The sequence below is a fragment of the Notamacropus eugenii genome, chromosome 2, assembly GCF_028372415.1.
Source record: "Notamacropus eugenii isolate mMacEug1 chromosome 2, mMacEug1.pri_v2, whole genome shotgun sequence".
NCBI lineage: Eukaryota > Metazoa > Chordata > Mammalia > Diprotodontia > Macropodidae > Notamacropus > Notamacropus eugenii.
In genome coordinates, this window is record NC_092873.1 from 235,175,502 (window position 1) to 235,196,016 (window position 20,515).

The 20,515-nt window shown below is 40.4% G+C and overlaps 1 long non-coding RNA gene across 1 annotated transcript; it reads left to right on the forward strand.

The window, feature by feature from the left end:
• Window positions 1-3,854: 3,854 nt before the first annotated feature.
• Window positions 3,855-17,114, forward strand: LOC140526988 (uncharacterized). Its single transcript, XR_011974634.1, has 2 exons — window positions 3,855-11,112; window positions 16,051-17,114. It is a non-coding gene; the product is annotated as an uncharacterized lncRNA (long non-coding RNA).
• Window positions 17,115-20,515: the final 3,401 nt, after the last annotated feature.

The following is a 20,515-nucleotide window of genomic DNA, read 5'->3' on the forward strand; positions in this document are numbered from 1 at the left end:
TTGTTAATTTCTGATGAGGCACTGGGTCGTGAAGGTCATGATGCCCTCTGGCTCTGAAAATTGTATACATACTCTGAGGTAAGGTTTTCTTTTGGGGCTTACTATTTGAAAGAAGGTTCATGTGCCAGATGAGACTCTGGATAACTGATAAGGAGCCCCCCTAGCTTTGAAAAGCCAGACGCTGGCACTTCTCTCTCTAGTAACTATGTGTGTATCTAATGGTCAGACAGTTGGATCTGTCTGTTGATCTCTGATGTACATATTGCTTATGGTCAGACAGGTGGAAGCTTCTCTGCTTGTATTTTCTCTTTTGGTGAATGTCATTAAAGTAGAATTTTAAATTGCTTTCCTTAGAAAAGCAGATCTAAGAACATGTGCCAGCAGATCATCCTAGATGTGTGTCAGGATGCTTGCTGTTACAATATCCAAAAGCAAATGAAGAGAATGTTTGAGATAAAAATAATGTCAAAGTTCTTTTGATTGATGCAAGAAGAACCCAGTCAGGTCTACTTTATGATTTTGCGTGACTTTAGCCTGACCACTGCCTACATGGTAAAACTTTATTTTCCTTCATTGCTCTTCCTTTAAAGGGAAACAATAATTCATCATCATCATCATTTACGAGTATTATGTATTCTTACCAAGTGACTCAATTCTTCATATCGGCTATTGAAGGTCTCTAACTTGTCACTGATTATGTCATCAAGAATCCCACCATCAATTAGAGTCTGACCAAGTTCACGGATCTGAGTGCGATTATCTGCTGGATGGCGTCAAACTGATTCCAAAGACTAAATAGGAATAAAACAAAACAAAACAAAGGAGTGACTTCATTTCAAGGCTTTAAAACGCATTCCATTTCTTGTATTGCATTTTGTCACATTTCAATTTACTATTAATAGGCAATCTGTCATACAAACTACTACCAATTTGGGAAAGTTATCTTCAACTCATCTCTGACTTCCTCATCATCCTACACCACTAATCTAATCTAAATCATTTTCATCAACTGCCTGCATTACAATTGTCTTCTCTGCCAACAGCATTGGCCACCCCATCCTCAAATACTCAAAGAATAAAATAAATTGATTGATTGGCTGCAGTGTTATAATACATTTTCCCCCAAATCAGGTCATGTTAGAGATAAACTACATTATGATAAAGTCATTCTGGTACAATTGCCAAGTAACTCTACTCATCTAGGAGGTTTGAACTACACTATAGAAATTCCAAAAGACAAATCAAATGGATGTTTGTTCCAGTATAATAACTATTCTAAGGAACAATAGTTGTATTAGTTTTGTATGCTTGGTTTTTTCACCAGACCCAATTTCATGAGTACAGAGAACTCCTAATGAAAATCCTCCCACAGCAACATATATCACACCTTTTCTGCCATTCCTAGTTTAAGAGTTGAAGGGGGCAGTTCAGAAATTCAATGACTTGCTTAGGACCACACAGTCAGTTTGTATTCTATGCAAGACTTAAAAGCGGGTCTTTATGACTATGTGGCCAGATGTCTAACCACTATCTACACTGTCTCTCATAGTTCTATTAGTAATAATAAAAATTGTAGAATGGAAAGTAAAAGTCATTCAGACAACTCAGTTTTATCCTAGACTATTTTCATTTGCTTGGTAGTTTCTGACAAGTTCTTTCTTGGGCTTTGATTCACAACATCTCAAATGTGATTGTATGAATTGCTACCTGCCTCTCACACAGGGATCCTGAGATGATTAGCAGGCCAAGAGCTCTTTTCGCACACAAGTAGAAACTCCTACATCCTTCAGCAATAGTAAAAGCCAATTATGAGAATTTCAACTTTCCAAGAAACAAAACTACCCTATAAGAAAATGTCTTCTTTATTTTAGCCCAGGATGAATCTGAGAGTGGTAAGACAAGAGGAAATTTTATTCCTGTAGCCCCTTCTTCTGATTGGTCAAAATACTTTCTCCTTTACTCCTTCAACTTTTCAGCATCCAGTATTCTCTATTTTCATTAGAATAGAAACTCCTTGAAGGCAAGAGTTACCTTTCCTTTTTCCTTCTATTTGTATTCCCAGCACTGAGTACAGTACAAGTGCTTAACCAATCTTTGTTGACTTGTTGACTGAAAAGTTCATGTGCATCTCCCATATACCTGTTTGTTTTTCATATTTAAATGTTTCCCTTGGCTTCTAGGTTTTATCCCCTAAAGGATCTTTAATTGACCAGAGCACAATTACTAAGTATTGTAAGCGAGGGAAAAAGGGAGAAGAAGGGAGTGGTGGAGAGGAGAGAGAGAGAAAGGTGGGCAGAGAGAAGAAGAAGAAGAAGAAGAAGAAGAAGAAGAAGAAGAAGAAGAAGAAGAAGAAGAAGAAGAAGAAGAAGAAGAAGAAGAAGAAGGAGAAGAAGAAGAAGAAGGAGAAGAAGAAGAAGAGGAAGAAGAGGAAGAAGGAGGAGGAGGAGGAGGAGGAGGTGGAAGGAGGGTGGGAGGGAGAAGGGAGGAAGGGAGGAAGGAAGGGAGGAAGGAAGGGAGGAAGGGAGGAAGGAAGGAAGGAAGCAAGGAAGGAAGGAAGGAAGGAAGCAAGGAAGGAAGGAGAATAAAAAAACCACTTGCCAAGAAAGATGAGAAACCAAATGACATGGTTCTGGTGGAAGAGGAAAGGGGGTCGCATGATTGTCATCTGTGGTATTTAGCATTTTCCTTTTTCTATAGTATTGAGGGATTTCCAGACCCACCCCACTCACACAATCCTGTACTCTGTCCTTCACTGCTGGACAGCAGTTGGATGGCAGTGGCATGCAGGGCATTTCAGGGTACTGAATACTTCTTTTTATTCCTGTCCATATGTAATTGTCTTCCTCCCTGGAAGGTCTATTGCCATGGATTATTTTAAGGGCACGAGATGTCCCTAGGAGTGTTAAGACAATTCTGGTTTTTTCATGTTGGTTTTCTGACTCCTGGGAATTCCCAGGAGAGAAAAAATTCTTGGCCTCCGTCAAAAAAAAGTGAATAACTTTGGGAAAATGTCTGAGACTGTCCCAGAAGAACTGTGAGAAGAAAAAGGAGACACTCAGAAAGTGAGAGGAAGTACAGTAGGTAGAATAATTCTCCTCTGGACATTGAACCTGTCAAAGAAGCTGGAATGTGCTGTTACGTGTTTAACAACCAGCTCTCTGGTAAAGCGTATGGAAGTAGGATGCACAGTTTCATCTTCATTATGAACATTTTCTCCATTACTTTATTAAGTCTAGATAATAAACAAAACAAATCAAGCCCTGATCTGGAGCTTTTGCCAATTCCTGAGGTATAAATACTTACACTGAAAATTTAATACAATCTGACTCCAGTATAAAACCTTTACTCTCATACTTACCTGCCCTGTCAGTATGGGCAAGTTATTTCCAGGTCTCACTTTCTTCATCTGTAAAATTGGAGCGACACTTGCCCTTTATTGTTTCATTGTTGTTCACTCGTGTCTGACTCTCCATGACCCCATTTGGGGTGTCCTTGGCAAAGATACTGGAATGGTTTGCTATTTCCTTCTCCAACTCATTTTACAGATGAGGAAATTGAGGCAAACAGGATTAAATGACTTGCCCAGGGTCACATAGCCAGTAAGTGAGGCCAAATTTGAACTCAAGAAGATAGTCTTCCTGGCTTCATTGCAATGCAAGCACTTTATTCTCACTGGTCTTTTAAGGCAAAATGTCTTCCACATCCAGAGAAAGAACTATGGAATTCAGTCGCAGAATGTAGCAGATCATTTTCTTGTATATTACGGTTAGGTTTGTTATATGATTTCTGCCGTTCTATATAAAGCGTTTTCTGATTCTCCCAGTTGTTAGTATTTTCTCTCTTAAACTACTTTACATTATACATACGTATACACATATATAAAGCCTTTTAATTGATAATATTTAATATAAATTTTAGACTTTAATAAGGGCCAAAGTTTGAATTAAGAAGAGCCTGGACCTAATAGTCTCCTTTGTTGAGAGGATGCCTTTTGGTGGGCAAATGGGACTTCCTTATCAGACCCTCCTTCTACCATCCTAGTGTTAAGAGAAAAGCACAAATACCTTGGGGTGTGACTTCAGCTTTGTCAAACTCTGTTAAGTTAAACAACTTCAAAGGCCTGTTTAGGACAGGATGTCTGTTACCTGGGTGATGGGACTTTTTCCTTATCTTAAATCACAGAGACATGCTATGGAAAGAAGATGCCCATGGCTTGGGATCATAAAACCCAACCGATGCCACTTTGTTTCCAATGTGTTTATCTAAGAGAACTCCTTCCTCATGGTAAAATGTACTTAAGACAGTCAGTTTCTGTACTGAGTCAGCCAGTTCTGATCCTGGCTCCATAGCGCTATGTAACTGTTAGCTTGATGGGGAATTGATTAATTAATTAAATCCTAAAATGTATGCGTTTAGCCTGTTGCCTTTTCTCTCTAACCAAGTTTTCAGATCAACATATTTGTTACTATTAATGTACATATGTATCTGGATTTACTGACACCTATTCTGTTTATTTTGTATATACTTCTTATCACCCCCTTCCCCCCCCTTTAAGTCAGAAGTCTCATTGTGAGCAGGGACTTTCATTTTTTTGTATTTGCATCCACAGCAGGTACCACAGTGCCTGGCACATCATAGAAACCTAACAATACTTGTTTATTGATTAAGATCTCTTACTACTTATAAAGCAGGTAGGAAAGAGCAGAGGACACGTAATATTAGACTTATTTAAGCATTCTAAATAAAACCTTTGAATCATGTAACTTTTTAAACTCCCAGTCTTTGACTTACTCCCTGAGACCTAGTTCCTCCTTTTTTGTTTTTTGTTTTTGGTAACTTCTTGACTTTCAGCCTTTGGTTTGCTCTGGGCCAAGGCAAGTTTCTGACTTCCTGGTTCCACCCCTGGAAGGCTATTCTATGGTACCAGTGAACCAGTGATTCCCTGACCCCTGCAGTATCTTGATCTCTTGACTCCTGGATATCTTTCTTATATCAGAACTTGACAGCTGCCCCATAACTACCTAGCCCCCTGCCTGACCATCCCACACAAGCTGCCACAAAGAGACTAATGAAATAATTATGCTCCAAGCCTTATATCCCCTGCTAGCTAGAAGAGTCCAACTGTGATCTCTCGGCCTCAGACTATAAGTTGGGATATACTTTTAAGATGTTGTTTCTGACTTCCAAAATGAGGAACCTGGCTTTAGCTCAAGTTGAAAAATCTTTTTCATCACCTCTGTGTTTTGCCTTTACAATGACTTAAGGATCCATGTGTGGCAGGTAGAAAGGAAAGTCATGTCACATAACAGCAAAATGTGGACAAGCAGTCAAACAGTTACAGCTTTTCTTAACCCTTGAATTAACTCTAATTTTCATGAAGGCCACAGTGTCCTTATTCTATCTTAGTGCTTGGGCACAGAAGAAGAACATCACTGCCTATAGCATAGTGAAGAGTTAAAGTTTCAAAAGAAACATTCTAACACATTGACAGAGAGAACTCTCAATCAACTTTCTATCTTTACCTAAAATAAAAAAATTCCATTCAAGACATCAGTTTGATGTCAATATCTTCTAGAGTCTATGTGAATCTTACACATCCTACATCATATAACAGATCTATTGAGAAGTTCATACTGTGATTAAGAGATGACCACACGATGTTAGAAACACCAAGTATAAGTGTCTCACTCCATGAAAGTTGCTCCATCGTAACATGTCCTATAATCTCATGAAGTGGGTGGTGGTGAACTGACCGTAATCCATCAAATAATTCATGGTTTCCTCTGATTGCTCCTACTAAACTATTATCTCCCAAATCAGAAAACCCTTTAACGTTGAACCAGCCACTGCCCTGCTGCCAAATGGATTCATCCTGTCAGTCCTTCAAAAGAAACCAACTCTTAACAAAAGCACAGATTTTTCAGTTCACTAACCCTTATTCCTCCCCTTGTCACCAGATAATTAGCTCCATCTTTGTTTCTGTCTATCCTCAATTTCTAGTGGTCAATAATCAATAAACTTTTTTTAAGAACCTGCTATGTGTCAGGGACCGTGCTGAGCACTGTGGATACAAAGAAAGGCAAAAGACAGTCCCCTCTTCTCAAGGAACTCTCAGTCTAGTGGGGGAGAAACCATGCAAACAAATACACTAACAACTATATATAGGATCAATTGGAGATAATCAACAAATGGAAGGCTCTAGAATTAAGAGAAGACATTAGTACAGATGTTTACAGAGGTGGAATTTTATCTGTGACTTGAAGGAAGTTAGGGAAGACAAGGGAGAATATTCCAAGCATGGTTTGTCAACCTCTAGAATATTATAAGCTCTTTATAGGACATAGATCTAGAAAGGAACTAGATCATAGAATCCCACTTTAAAGGGACCTCAGAGGCCTTCTAGTCCAACACTTACCTGAAAAAAAATGACCTCCGTGACATACCTGACAAGTAGTCTTGTAACCTTTGTTTGAATGCTTCAGGTGAGGCGGTAGTCAGAAAATTGTTCATTCAATAAATATTTATTAAGCACCTACTATGTGCCATGCGCTTATTTTAAGCCCTAAGGATGTAACGAAAGGTGAAAGATAGAGTTCAGTCAATAAATATTTATTAAGCACCTACTATGTGCCATGCACTTATTTTAAGCCCTAAGGATGTAAAGAAAGGTGAAAGATAGATTCTTCCCTTGAAGAAGTTAATGGGAAGTCTATATAAACACCTTTAACTAGTGCAAGTGCTTTGCGATCATGTCTCAACATACAGTCTAAATTTGCCTCTTTGTAACTTAACCAATTACTTCTAGCTGTGTCTTCTGGGGTTGAGCAACACAATTCTAGTCTCTGACTCATGACAGACCTTCAGATGTTCAGAGAGAATTATCATATCATTCACAAATCTTTTCTTCTCTAGGCTAAACATCTCAAGGTTCTTTAACTGATCTGTGATATGCGTTCCACAAATATCTATGAGTCCCTGCCATGGCAAAACATTAAACTAGGTAGTGAGGGAGCTACAAAAATGTAACAGCAGACACCCTGGCATGCCCTGGCCTGCTGCACAGGTTCTTCGATCTGCTTTTCTAAAAGGAAAGCAACTTTTGAGGGTTCACCAAGCTACTTAATTATAGTCACCAGAAGGGAAAATATAAGCAGAGAAATAAAAAACCAACAGACTGGGCTTCTAACTGTCTGATCATAAGCCATGCATACATTATAGATCAACCGCAAGATGCAACTATCGGACTATTTATGTATATGAAGCACCACCATCTGGGTTTTCAAAAGGGGAGGGGTGGTTACCCAGAGTCTCATCTGGCACATGAACCTTCTTCTAAGCCCCCAAAGCAAAACCTCACTTTAGAGCATATATATTTTTTTCAGAGCCCTAAGGGACCCAGTACCTCAGTAACAATTAACACTTAACAAAACAGTTGCTACACAAACAAGCCTCCCCTAATCAATCTTCCCGCAGTGGGTTCCACCTGAGACCTATTAATGGGTGGGAAGATCTTCATTAACATAAATGTCATTAACATTATAAAAGATGAGTACTTACAAGACCCTGATTTAGGAGATGGGGAATAAAGTAAGCACACAAATAGCACTTCAGAAGAGCCATGAAATTTTAATTTCTTAGGATAGGTGAGAATCTCCAAGCTAGATGTCCAAAAGAAATTATAAGGAACCTTGGATTATTGTATGTATGTATATCTACAGAGTTCCTAGAAATAATTTATTAGCAATATTGGAAATATCCTGGAAAAAGTAAAGAAATCTCATTGATTTGAATGCACTACCTTAAATGCAACTCGTTAGCCTGAGAAAATTATAATAATGAAAGCACACTGGGTTTAGAGTCAAAAGACCTGGGTTTGAATCCTTACTGAACTACAGTTATTCTGTCCACAATGTAGGGGGTTACTGGTATGACACTACCAGGATCTGGAAACTCTGTGTAAAACTTTTTGGTGCTTCCTTTGTACTAAAAAGAAATCTGATTTATGGGGAGTTGACAATACCTTATTGTAAAATTGCAGTTGGTATTCTATAATACTATGCATATATTTTAAGCAATTCTGAGTTTCTAAGCTTTTTCTGGCTTATCTGTTGGCTTTCTTGTCAGCAACTTTTGCAAAACTTCCCCTAAAAATTCCCATTTAATTTCTTATGCTGACCTACCATATATCGAAACTGTGATGGGGAAAGTTGCAATGTGGAAGGGATAACTACTGCCTAGGTGACCTTGAACAAGTCATGTCTCTCAGGGCCCCATTTATTCTATCTATACAATTAATGACACTTTTCCAGATTAAAAGCCTATGATCCTATTTTAGACCCCTACATCCCTCAATTTCCTCATTCCTAGAAAAGAAAGGAAAATAATATTCCTTTTCTCTCTGCACTGCTTCTAAAAAAGCTCAACATTTCTAGACTATGGGTCAAAAAAAAAGTGACTGATGTGATTGTCAGTGAGAGAGATAGAAAGGGAAATGTGTTTGTAAAATGAGCTCTTCCTGATCACATATTGGAGCAACTTGTAATGGTTCTCAGTTTGGTTCAATACCTAAAATGATTTCCCATCAATCCCAGACTGTCAAAATTCTTTGCAAAAAACACCTTATCATTCTTCATCAAATTACCAAAAAAGACAAGAAGATATGATAAGATTTTGGCAAACCCTTAGAATACTTCCTAGACATCAATTTAAAAAAAAATTTTTGTTTACAAAACTCACCGAATTATAAAAGCAAAGTTATCTTTCAAATTGTATAACTCCTCAAAGTCCAATATTAAATTATTAGCGCAGTAATGTTAGCCATGTTATTAAAATTACATGTATTCATACATAGCCATGCACATATTATATATTATATTCATACATATAAATAAACATTGTATTGAGAAATGGTATGATGTAGTTTTCTTTTTAAAGATCACCAGACATAGAAATAGAAAACTGGGTTAAATCTCATCTGTATCCCTTAAATTTCAGGCTTCAGTTTACTCATCAGCAAAATGTTGAATTAAATGATCAGAGATCTCTTCAAGCTCTAAATCCATGATCCTATGTTTTATAACTTATGATTTACATATAAAACGGCATAAGTGACTTCATCGGGTAAAGTAATTATCTATAAAAGGTAGTCAGGGCATGAAGGGAAAGAAAGGGATACTTGGGGGACAACTTGATTGCAGTGTAGGCTTCCTCAATATATTAAAATATCAAAGCACCCAAGGAAGGCCTCTAGCATGTTGAGTCCATTCTCTATGGAGGGTTTTCAGAAACATATAAACAAGATTTGTAAAGGGGGACCGTAATGGTAATTTGAATTGGAAAATCTTTCCTATTTATTAATAGACCTATTAAATCACCTGGAACCCTAAGTAACGTGGTTGGAGGAGCTTGAAGAACATGCAGAACAGGAAGGGCTGAGCAGAACTAGGAGGAAGTGGGTGAGCACAGTCAGGGCAGAGAGGAGAGGATACAGGCAGGTGCACAGTAAGGCTCAGTCTCCTGAGCCTTTGCTTGTGAGAAGGCCCTGACCAAGGTGGAGGGAGGCTTGGAATGGCTTTGCTCCCTGCATTGATCATGTTTATTAACTTCTTGGTCACCATGACACATTTGGCTTTCTGGTGTCTAAATAAATGTTTTCCTTCTGCCTTCTATATAGAGAGTCTTTTATACTTGGTGATTGAGAACTACCCCTGCATATTCATAGTCACCACCAGTGCTGTGAATGTTGCCTTGGCGATACAGGGACAGGACATGAAGAAGCTGCAAAGAAAATGACCATCATGAGGGTAACAAAGTCATGAGTTCCCCACCTGGGGTCCATAGATCCCAAGGGATCTGTACATAGATTTTAGGGTGTCCATGAAGTTGGAGGAAGGAAAAAGTACATCTTTATTTTCACTAACTTTAAGTTTCTTTTGTAATCCTATGCATTCTATTTTCTGAGTTTATAAATATTTTTCAGAGAAGGGTTCATAGGTTTCACCAGACTGCCAAACCAGACCATGATACAAAAAAAAGTTAAGGATCCTGATCTAAGTGGTTTATAGACTAATGTATGGGATCCCTAACCTTTGTCTGATGGAATGGTTTTTAGAATTTCTCTGAAGTCTTATGATCACTGCCAGTCTAACATTGAGGCAGTTGAAGGCATTGTTGGGGGGTGGGGGGTGAAAGATGGAATAAGAGTAGGGAAGGGAAAAAGAAAGTGAAAGGAGAGAACCATAGAAGCTGGAGAGTGAAAGTATCTAATTAGAAGGAGTCAGTCACTACACTTTCTTCCCTCCTGAAAGTCCCAAGAATTTTGGTGAGGACAGCAACTATCTTGGTTTTCTATGATGGAAGTTCAAGACTGACCCCTGAAGACCTCAGGTGAAAGGATTATAAAATGATTAAAGAACAATGGTAGGTTAGAAATGTAAGGGGCGCTGACTGCCACACCATCTGGGACGCCACACTGACGGACATCAGGTAAACTGAGTCCGGAGCAGGGAATGGTGAAGAAGATGGCGCTGGAAGGGACGGCCCCACCCCGGGTTTGTTGTTGTCACTATAGTTCCAGCTTGTATTCATTTCTATAGTTTCGGGTTTGTTTAGGTGTGTCACCATGATTCACTGGGCTAGCTGGCAGAGACTATATAATCAGAGTGCTTGCTTGAATAAATCAGAGTTCCTTCTCTGACCCGCTCTCCCGCCTCATTCTCTTACTCGCCAGCTCCACAGGAGGACAAGGAGCCTGCTGGCCAGGCATAAGACTTGCTCCTCTCAGTAAGCTATGCTGTAACCATAGCAACTTGGCGCCCACCAACATGGAGCCACAAGCAGGGGGGAAGGAGCAGGAAGCTCAGCCAAGGGAAATTAGGTCCCTCAGGAATCTCAGCTGAGGCAATCAGGTCCCTCAGTCCCCCCCGAGTGAGTCAGGCTCTCCAGAAGCCTAGACAGTCTACAGGAGCTATCAGGACAGGGTCAAAGGCCGATGCCTGAGCGCGACGGGAGACAGTAGCCTGTCTGCCTCACCGAGTCCTCCAGCAAGCGGATCCGAGAAGTGGACGCAGGAGAAGACACGCGCAATTCAGCTCGGTGGGAAGAGGTGTAACCGTGAGTAAGACTGAAATGGGGCAAAGCTCACAAAAGTTGAGTCAGGGTCAATACACAGCAATAACTTACAAAAAGATCAGGAAACATGGAACTACAGTAAGTTTGAGAAATATAAGGAAGTTCATAGATACCATTTGTGAAATCTGTCCTTGGGTGTCAGAACGACCTCCTATGAGTTTAGACTCTTGGGTCATTGTTGGAGAGCAGTTAACAGCTTTTGAACTCGAAAACCCAAATAAATTGGATCCTCACACTTTCTTCCTTTATGACATGCTGAAGCATGTGTTCATAGAGGACGACGGTGGCAAGGCAGTGCAAATGAGAACATTTACCACATCCTCAGAGACGACCCCCTCTGAGTCAAGGAGTAGTACAAGGGACAGCAGCCCAGAAAGGCAGCCAGCATCCATATGTCCAGACTTAGAGTTGGAACAAGAGTTATGGCGAGAGAGAGAGACAGTTCGGGAACTGAGAGAGGACATGCAAGAGTTAACTGAAAAATTAAAGGGCTTGCTGAAAACTAAAAGGAGGGTTAGCTGGAAAAAGGAGTTCACTGATGGTGAGAAGGGAGGAAGCACAGAGAGTGAGAGAAGAGGAACAATTCTGCCACCTAGCGACAAGGTGAGAGAAGTACAAATAATTTTCAAAAAATCAGCATTACAGCAGACTCTAGAAAAGCTGAGAGAGGATGGTGATTACACTAGCTTCAGGGAGATTGGCAGGGAATGAATAAGTGCGTTCCCTGTATTGGAGGATAAAGCAGAGGACGGCTCCGTGACGAGGACTCACGGGCCCATACCAGCCTTACAGATAGAAGAATTGTAAAAGGCGGTTACAAATTATGGGATAAATGCTCCTTATGTCCTCATAAGATTAAAAGAATTGGCTAATTATGTGTTAACCCCAAATGACTGGAAATTAACCATGAGAGCCATCTTGACTCCCAGACAATATGTTTGCTTTCTTCAGCTTTTGGCAGAAAAATTAAGAGCCATAGCAACATCAGGTAATGCTGGCAACGCTACAGATGCCCAACGGTATTATGATATGTTATTTTGGGTCAGGAGAGTATGGTGTAGACATTAAGCAAATAGGATATGATCTAGAGCTGTATGAGAGGCTAGCCCAAGGGGTGGAGCAGGCCTTTATGCTGATTCCTGAGAAGGGTCCTAAGAAGGTATCTCTGCAATCACTGAAGCAAGGAAATGCAGAACCCTTCACTGATTTCTGTGCCCGAGTAACTGAGGTTGTCACCAGGACTATGGGTGAAGTGGAAGGTACTGCTGTAGTGATAAAGGACATCCTTTGATCAGGAGCTAATGCAGATTGTAGGAAGGCTCTGCTAGGATTACCCAAGAACTGTTCCATTGAAGACATGTTAAATAGGTGTGAGGAGGTAGGATCTCAGACATACCTAGCAAGAGTACAGGCGTCCATCTTCGCAGGGGCGCTGAGAAATTATCAGGGAGCTGGAGCAAGAGTGAGATGCTTTAAGTGTGGAAAAATAGGACATTACCAGAGGGAGTGTAGAAACAATGCAGAGGGAAGAAAAGGACTTGAGAACCAAGGGAAGAGAACACCATTTAAGAGTAAGCCAACCACACCCTGTCCAAAATGTAAGAAAACAGGGCATTGTGCTTCAGAGTGTAGGTCATTGTCCCCTCTCAAGGGTAGTGCTCAATATTTAAACATGCAGACGGGCATCCCTCCAGCCCAGGAGAAAAAGAGGGGCTACCGGGAGGACGCAGAGACGATCCCACAGGCCACTTCAGAATTCAGGAAGAGGTACTGGACATTCTAGTCGGGGTCATACAGTCAAAATTAATCAGAAGCCTAGGGAATTTCCTGACACCTCCATGCACAACAGTGTGGTTACCAACAGAGGAAATATACATCAACACAAAGCAAGAGATTTTCATTTCTGCACCAGCAAATGCTTACACAGGCTTACAGGCCGTAGCACAGCAACCACCGATTGGTACCTTACACAAGACCCTGATGTGCAACTCTAACAATGTGGATGTGGAGGTGGATAGAGGGCAGCCGGTAGCACAATTGATACAAATGGATCATAACACAGAACAAACAATATATTGGACTCAACAAATTGGCAATCAGAGACCAATGCTTACCATATATATAGAAGGAATACCTAAAACAGGCCTTGTGGACACCGGTGCAGACAGAAGCATATTCCCTTTTTCACAATGGGAGTCTCAATGGCCTATAGGAGAGGAAGACAATGTATATGGCATAGGAGGCTCACAATGGGCCAGGGAGGTGGCCAGACCACTACGGTGGACTTTTGAGGACAGATCAGGAATATTTTGGCCACAAGTATTGGAAGGGCTTCCCATAATACTATGGGGAAGAGACCTGCTTACACAATTAGGGGTAAGATTAACAACAAATTTTGGAACGGGTCCATTGATGACGATGCCGTGAGAATTCCACCACCAAAATTACCATGGATCTCGGATGAGCCCATCTGGGTGGATCAATGGACCCTAAAATATGAAAGTCTCACGGCCCTGAAAGACCTTATACAAGAACAGTTAGAGTTAGGACACATTGAAGAATCCTTTAGTCCTTGGAACTCTCCTGTATTTGTCATAAAAAACAAATCTGGAAAATACAGAATGTTGACTGATTTGAGAAAGATCAATGACATCATGTAGCTGATGTGTGCTTTGCAGCCAGGTTCGCCATCACCCAAGGTAATTCCCAGCAGTTATAAACTTTGGGTGATTGACATCAAGGATTGTTTTTACAGTATTCCTGTTTATACTGAGGATAGGAAAAGGTTTCCATTCTCTTTACCCAGTGTCAGTCTACAGAAGCCATACCATCATTACTTATGGAAGGTACCACCCCAAGGAATGAAAAACAGTCCCAGAATTTGTCAGTGGTATGTAGACAAGACATTACACCCAGTCAGGAAGAGATTTCCCCAGGTGTTGATACTCCATTATACGGATGATATCTTGGGAGCTCATGATAACATGGAAATTTTAGAAATGACTTTACAAATGACAGAGAGAGAATTCCTCAAACAGGGTTTAAAAATAGCATCTGATAAGACACAGAAAGACCTGCCTATACATTACTTAGGACACACCATATTAGAACATCAAATCCATATTAAATCACCTGTAATAGATGTGTCTAAAATCAAGACTCTCAATCATATGCAAAAGGTGATAGGAGAGCTTCAGTGGATCAGACCACAATTAGGAATACCTATAGGTGAATTACACCCATTGTATGACATGCTGAAAGGAGATCCTGACTTAAATTCACCACAACAATGGACTCCTCAAGCGTTGGATTGCATCTCCAAAATTCAAACAAAAATCGTAGAGGCTAGCACCAGGAGATATAGACCAACAGAAAATATGTATATCTCTATCCTTTTCATTGTGGAACTTCCCACAGGATGCCTTCACCAAGAGGAAGGGGTATTAGAGTGGATACATTTGAAGAGGGTACACAATAGGTCTTGTGTCCCTTACTGTGTACTAGTTGCACAAGTGGTTTACAAAGCAATTCAGAGAGTGAGGAAACTGATAGGAAGAGATCCTGATGCCATCTACTGTAGAGACACTAAAGAACAAGTAGAGAAATGCTGTACAGAATACCCAGAAGGGCAAGTTATTATTAATCAAAACTTCAAAACAGGGAACATAAATAAGGCTCTAAGCATATACCAGGAAACACCATGGACATGGGCTGAGAAACACTATGACACTGCGGTCATAGGAAAGAATGTATTTACTGATGCCACAAAATTAAATAGAGCAGCCACATATGTATATCAAGATAAATGGTTGCAGGTATATGATACTCCATTCTCATCCACCCAAAAGAACGAACTATTTGCGGTCTGGAAGGCTTTAGAAATTGATGAGCCTATCAATGTCATTACCGACAGTAGATATGTAGCCACACTTTTACCAGACCTAGAGACTGCCTGCATATCAACCCAATTAGAAATTGGACAGTTGCTTGCGGAAGTCCAAAACACCATAAGAGGACGTATGTTCCCATTCCACATTTTACATCTAAGATCACACTCCAATCTACCAGGGCCTCTAGCAGCAGGAAATGAGGTTGTGGATCGAGTAGTGTCAGGAGGTGTATACCTAGAAACCACTGAGGAAGCTCAGCAGGCTCACAATAAGTTTCATATATCAGCAAAATCATTAAGACATTTATATAAACTTACTAAGAAAGAGGCCCGAAAGATTGTAAAATCATGCACAGCATGCATTCCTTTCCAGCCACCGATGCCATGCAGAGTGTACAATCCTAAGGGATCACATCCTAATGATATCTGGCAAATGGATGTGACTCACACAGCTTCATTTGGGAGACTTAAATATGTCCATGTGTCTATAGACACTTTCTCCGGTTTCATCATGGCTACTCTACGCACCCGAGAGGCAGTTAAGGACGTGTGTAGTCATATGCTTCAATGTTTTGCAGCCCATGGCGTCCCATGACTATTAAAGACTGATAATGGCCCAGCATACACTGCTTCAGCATTCCAAAAATTTCTCTCAGAATTCGGAATCTCTCATGTGACTGGGATCCCCTATAACCCCACAGGACAAGCCATAGTAGAACGTGTGAACCGCACCATAAAACAATATGTCCAAAAACAAAAAGGGGGAGCTTCGTGACCCAGGTCCACAGCACATGATCAATTAAAATTGGCACTTTTCACTATCAATTACCTAAAATTCGATGAGCACGGTCTTATGCCTGCCATGAAACAGATGGTCAGATCAGGCAGACCACCAGATGATTTTAAGAAAAAATTGGAATGGACACCTCCAGCCTCGGGACAGACAGCCATGTGGCGAGATCAGGAAGGGCAATGGCCTGGACCACATACCATAATAACTTGGGGCAAGGGTTATGCTTGTATCTTTACAGGAGACAAGGAGATTTGGGTACTAGTGAAAAGACTACGGGTCGTACAGCACCAGGAAGAAATCACAGGAATTCCGCCAGAGAAAGAAGAAGAAACTACAACGCCTGAGCCATGAAATTAGTCAGCTGTATCTTACTGCTTCTAGCAGTGAGCCAGGCCGAGGACCAGTATTGGACCTTTGGACATTAGTAGACATTTCAACTTTATAGGACTGGTGAAGGGCTATCCTTGGTGTTTGTACAAATAATGTATCAGTGGGATTTAGGGAACAATTGAAGATGGATCATGAATTTTATCAGGCCATTCAAATGTTAAGAAATGATGTAATAGCAATAGGGGATGAACTGCAGGCCATAGAAACACAATTGGCTTTAAGATGTGATTACAGATATCATCATTTTTGTATAATGAACAAATTGTACAATGATACTGAATTTAATTGGGAAGAAATAAGAGCTCAGTTACATGGTTTAACACTCTTCAATGTTTCAAGTGAAATGAAACTGTTGGAAAAATTGGCATTGGATATAAATACTCAAGGGACAAAAAAGTTAATACCTGAAAATTCTGTTTCAGACATGATGCAACTTTTTGGTCATTCCACCTCATTGTTTAATTGGCTAGGTCCATTGTTGTCAGGAAGTATTGTTATCCTGATTGTTATATGTCTCATACCAGCATGTCTCAAATGTGCCCTAAGAACTGTAAAAGATACAATGAAGATGCTTACTGAAAATCAGTTCAATCTGAGAGATGTACAAACTCGAGAAGGTCATCAGGTCTAAAACTAAAAGGGGGAGTTGTAAGGGGCGCTGACCGCCACACCATCTGGGACGCCACACTGACGGACATCAGGTAAACTGAGTCTGCAGCAGGGAAGGGTGAACAAGATGGCGCTGGAAGGGACGGCCCCACCCCTGGTTTGTTGTTGTCACTATAGTTCCAGCTTGCGTTCATTTCTATAGTTTCGGGTTTGTTTAGGTGTGTTACCATGGTTCACTGGGCTAGCTGGCAGAGACTATATAATCAGAGTGCTTGCTTGAATAAATCGGAGTTGCTTCATTGACCCGCTCTCCTGCCCTATTCTTTTACTAGCGAGCTCCACAGGAGGACGAGCAGCCTGCTGGCCAGGCATAAGACTTGCTCCTCTCGGTAAGCTATGCTGTAACCATAGCAAGAAATAGTACGCGTTGGCACTCCCTAGCATAATGGTTACTGATGATGGGGAAAACCAGAAGGAAGTATCTGATTTGTCCTGTGTCAAAGAGCCCTTGAGGATTTACAAAGTCCAGTATCTATTTTGCCTTATAATTATAAATGAGAAATGGAGGGAGAGGTCTTCCTATCACTGCTAGTTTACATCATCTGGGCCTCTGTGACTCTGTCCTCATTGACAAAACCACCTCTCAGGGAATCCTACTAGGTGTAAAGATCAAAGTTAAAGCCTACGACAATTTGTAATTCAGCCTGGGAGAGAACATCAGAAAACTCAACCTCAGTCTTACAGGAAGACTGCACGGGACCAGGGTCAGTGAGGTCATGATTTGAGGCAGTACAGTACACTCAGGGGTATCTTAACATTGGACATCAAAGTGGTAAGGCTCAGGCAGCTGAAGGAGAAAAAGCTTCAAATAACCTGTGGAAATGAGTTATGCTGTGTCTGGGTCTGAATTAAGAGTTTTGACCTTTACCAAGCTGAGATCTTGTAACAGCTTATCAGTAAGGGGAATAAGTCCTATCATTTAACCAATGGAATCTATGTTATCTCGAGGAAAATAGAAAAGGCCGTGCTTCTCTGGCATTTTTGAGAGGAAGATAAAAGAAATCTCCAAGATTTCTAATGTGATACCCAGTATTCTAAGCATGAAACAATTTATGATTGAGGCAGAGAAAATATACAAAAAAGCAATGAAAAATATCACTTTGCAAAAAATCTGAAGTGGAATCTTTCAATTAGTCAGTCAAGAAGCATTTGCAATGTGCTTACTATGTTCCAGGCACTCTGCTAAACACTGGGAATACTGAAAAAGGTAAAAATTCATCTCTGCCTTCAAGGAATTTACATACCAATGGGAGAGACAGCATATGTATACATGAGATGGCATATGTATAAATATATACATACAGACACAGTAGATGAAACAGAGTAGAAGATGCCTTCCTCAGTAGAATACAAGCTTGACAGCAGGAATAGTTTCACATTTTGTATTTGTATTTCTGCTGCCTGGTACATTAATATGTACTAAATAAATGCATTTTAAAAAAATTGATCTACTGACTGCAAGCTTAATGACAATAAGAACCCTTTCCAAGGACAATGAGCTGTTCATTCCCTTTGATGTAGCCATCCTGTTATCAGGTATAGATGCCAAGGAGGCCAAAGTAATCTCAGAGAAGAAGGCATTAGCATTTGGGGGATCAGGAATGGCCTCCTGCTGAAGGTGGGTTTTGGTGGAGTCTTGAAGGAACAGGGACCAATAGGGAGAGGTAAGGAGGGAGGATGCTTCAAGCAGGTGGGCCAACCAGTGTAGATGGGAGATGAATTCTTGTTTGTGAGAAAGAGCAACATTTCTGTGTAGCTGTATTATAAAATGTCTGAAGGTGGGTAAAATGAAAGATTACTGGAAAGATAGGAAGGGGTCAGCTTTAAATGCCACATAGAGGACTGGATATTTTATCCTGAAGGTAATAGGGGAACACTATAATTTACAGATGACTTGGGGCCTTAACATTTTCAGCAACATATGTCTTCCCTGATTGTTGTAAAGATTGCTGATTCTACAGAACCATAGTTTTGGATGAAAGATAAACCAGTTGGGGGTGGAGCCAAGATGGTGGAGTAGAAGCAGGGACCTGCTAGAGCTCTCCCCAAACCCCACAACAAATCCTGTAAAAAATGACTCTAAACAAATTCTAGAGCAGCAGAAGTCAGAAAATGACAGACGGAAGTAAATTTTCAGCCCAAGACAATCTAGAAGGTAGACCGAAGTGTTTATCACATCAGGCAGTGGCCTTAGGGGACTGAATCACTGGTGGCTGCTATGGTTTCCAAACTTCTCAATCCACAAACTCCAAAGACAGCTTCAAAGATCACTAGGAAGAGTCTCTCACTTGGCTGAGTGGGGAGCATGGTCCAGCCCCAATCTCAGCCCTGACCCTGGCCTCAACCCTTGCCCCACTTCCAGCTCCAGCTCCAAGGTGATGGCAGCCACTGCTGAAGCTGCAGCTGTTTTTGGAGCACTCCACTTAACAAAGAACTCAAAAATCAAGTAATTGGCTGGGAAAATGAACAAAATAGGGGAAAAGAAACAGACTATAGATTCTTACTTTCTCAATGAAGAGGTAATTTTCTTATGTCATTAGTGATGCGGAAGATCAAAACAAGCAACCAGAAGAAGACAGAAAAAGCCAAAGCTCCTTCATCCAAAACCTCCAAGAAAAGTATGAATTTGTCTCAGGCCATTGAAGAACTCAAGAAGCATTTTGAAAATCAAGTAAGGGAAGTAGAGGAAAAATTGGGAAGAGAAATAAGAGTGATGCAAGAAAAACATGAAAGACGAGTCAGCAACTTGCTAAAGGAATCCCAAAAAAATGCTGAAGAAAATAACAGCTTTCAAATTAGACTATCCCAAATGGCAAAAGAGCTCCATAAAGCCAATTAGGAGAAGAATGTCTTAAAAAGGCGAATGGGCAATATAGAAAAAGAGGTCAAAAGCTCACTGAAGAAAATAATTCCTTAAAAATTAGAATGGAAGAAACAGAAGCCAATGACTTTATGAGAAATCAAGAAATTATACAACAAAACCAAAAGAATGAAAAAATAGAAGAAAATGTGAAGTATCTCACTGGAAAAACAACTGACTTGGAAAATGGATCCAGGAAAGAAAATTTAAAAATTATGGGACTACCTGAAAGCCATGATCAAGAAAGAGCCCAGACATCATCTTTAAAGAAATTAGCAAGGAAAACTGACCTGATATTCTAGAACCAGAGGGTAAAATAGAAATGGAAAGAATCTACCAATCACCTCCTGAAAGAGCTCCCAAAAGGAAAAGTCCTAGGGTATCTAAAAAAGAAAATTGAATGTTGAGAGGAATGTACTAGGAGAAAGAGAAAAGGAAAAGTAGTATGTAGTAACTCATCTCACATAAAAGAGGCAAGAAAGAGCTTTGACAATGGAGGGGAGGAAGGTGAAAGTGAGAGGTGAACCTTCCCAACTCCTGCTATATTTCCAGTAAAAACTTGCCCCACATGTGAACTAACTAGTAGCTAAGTCAATTCAGCAGCACCAAGTATCCAGCATTGCTGATCTTTACCTACTCCCAGGTTCTTATTTCAGCATTATCCTTGATGGCTAACTCTCCCTCACCTAAATATACCATCTCTTGTGAAATCTTGTCTTTTTCTGCCTTTACAGTATCTTTTATATCCATCCCCTTCTCTCTACTCACACTTAGGCTCTCATCA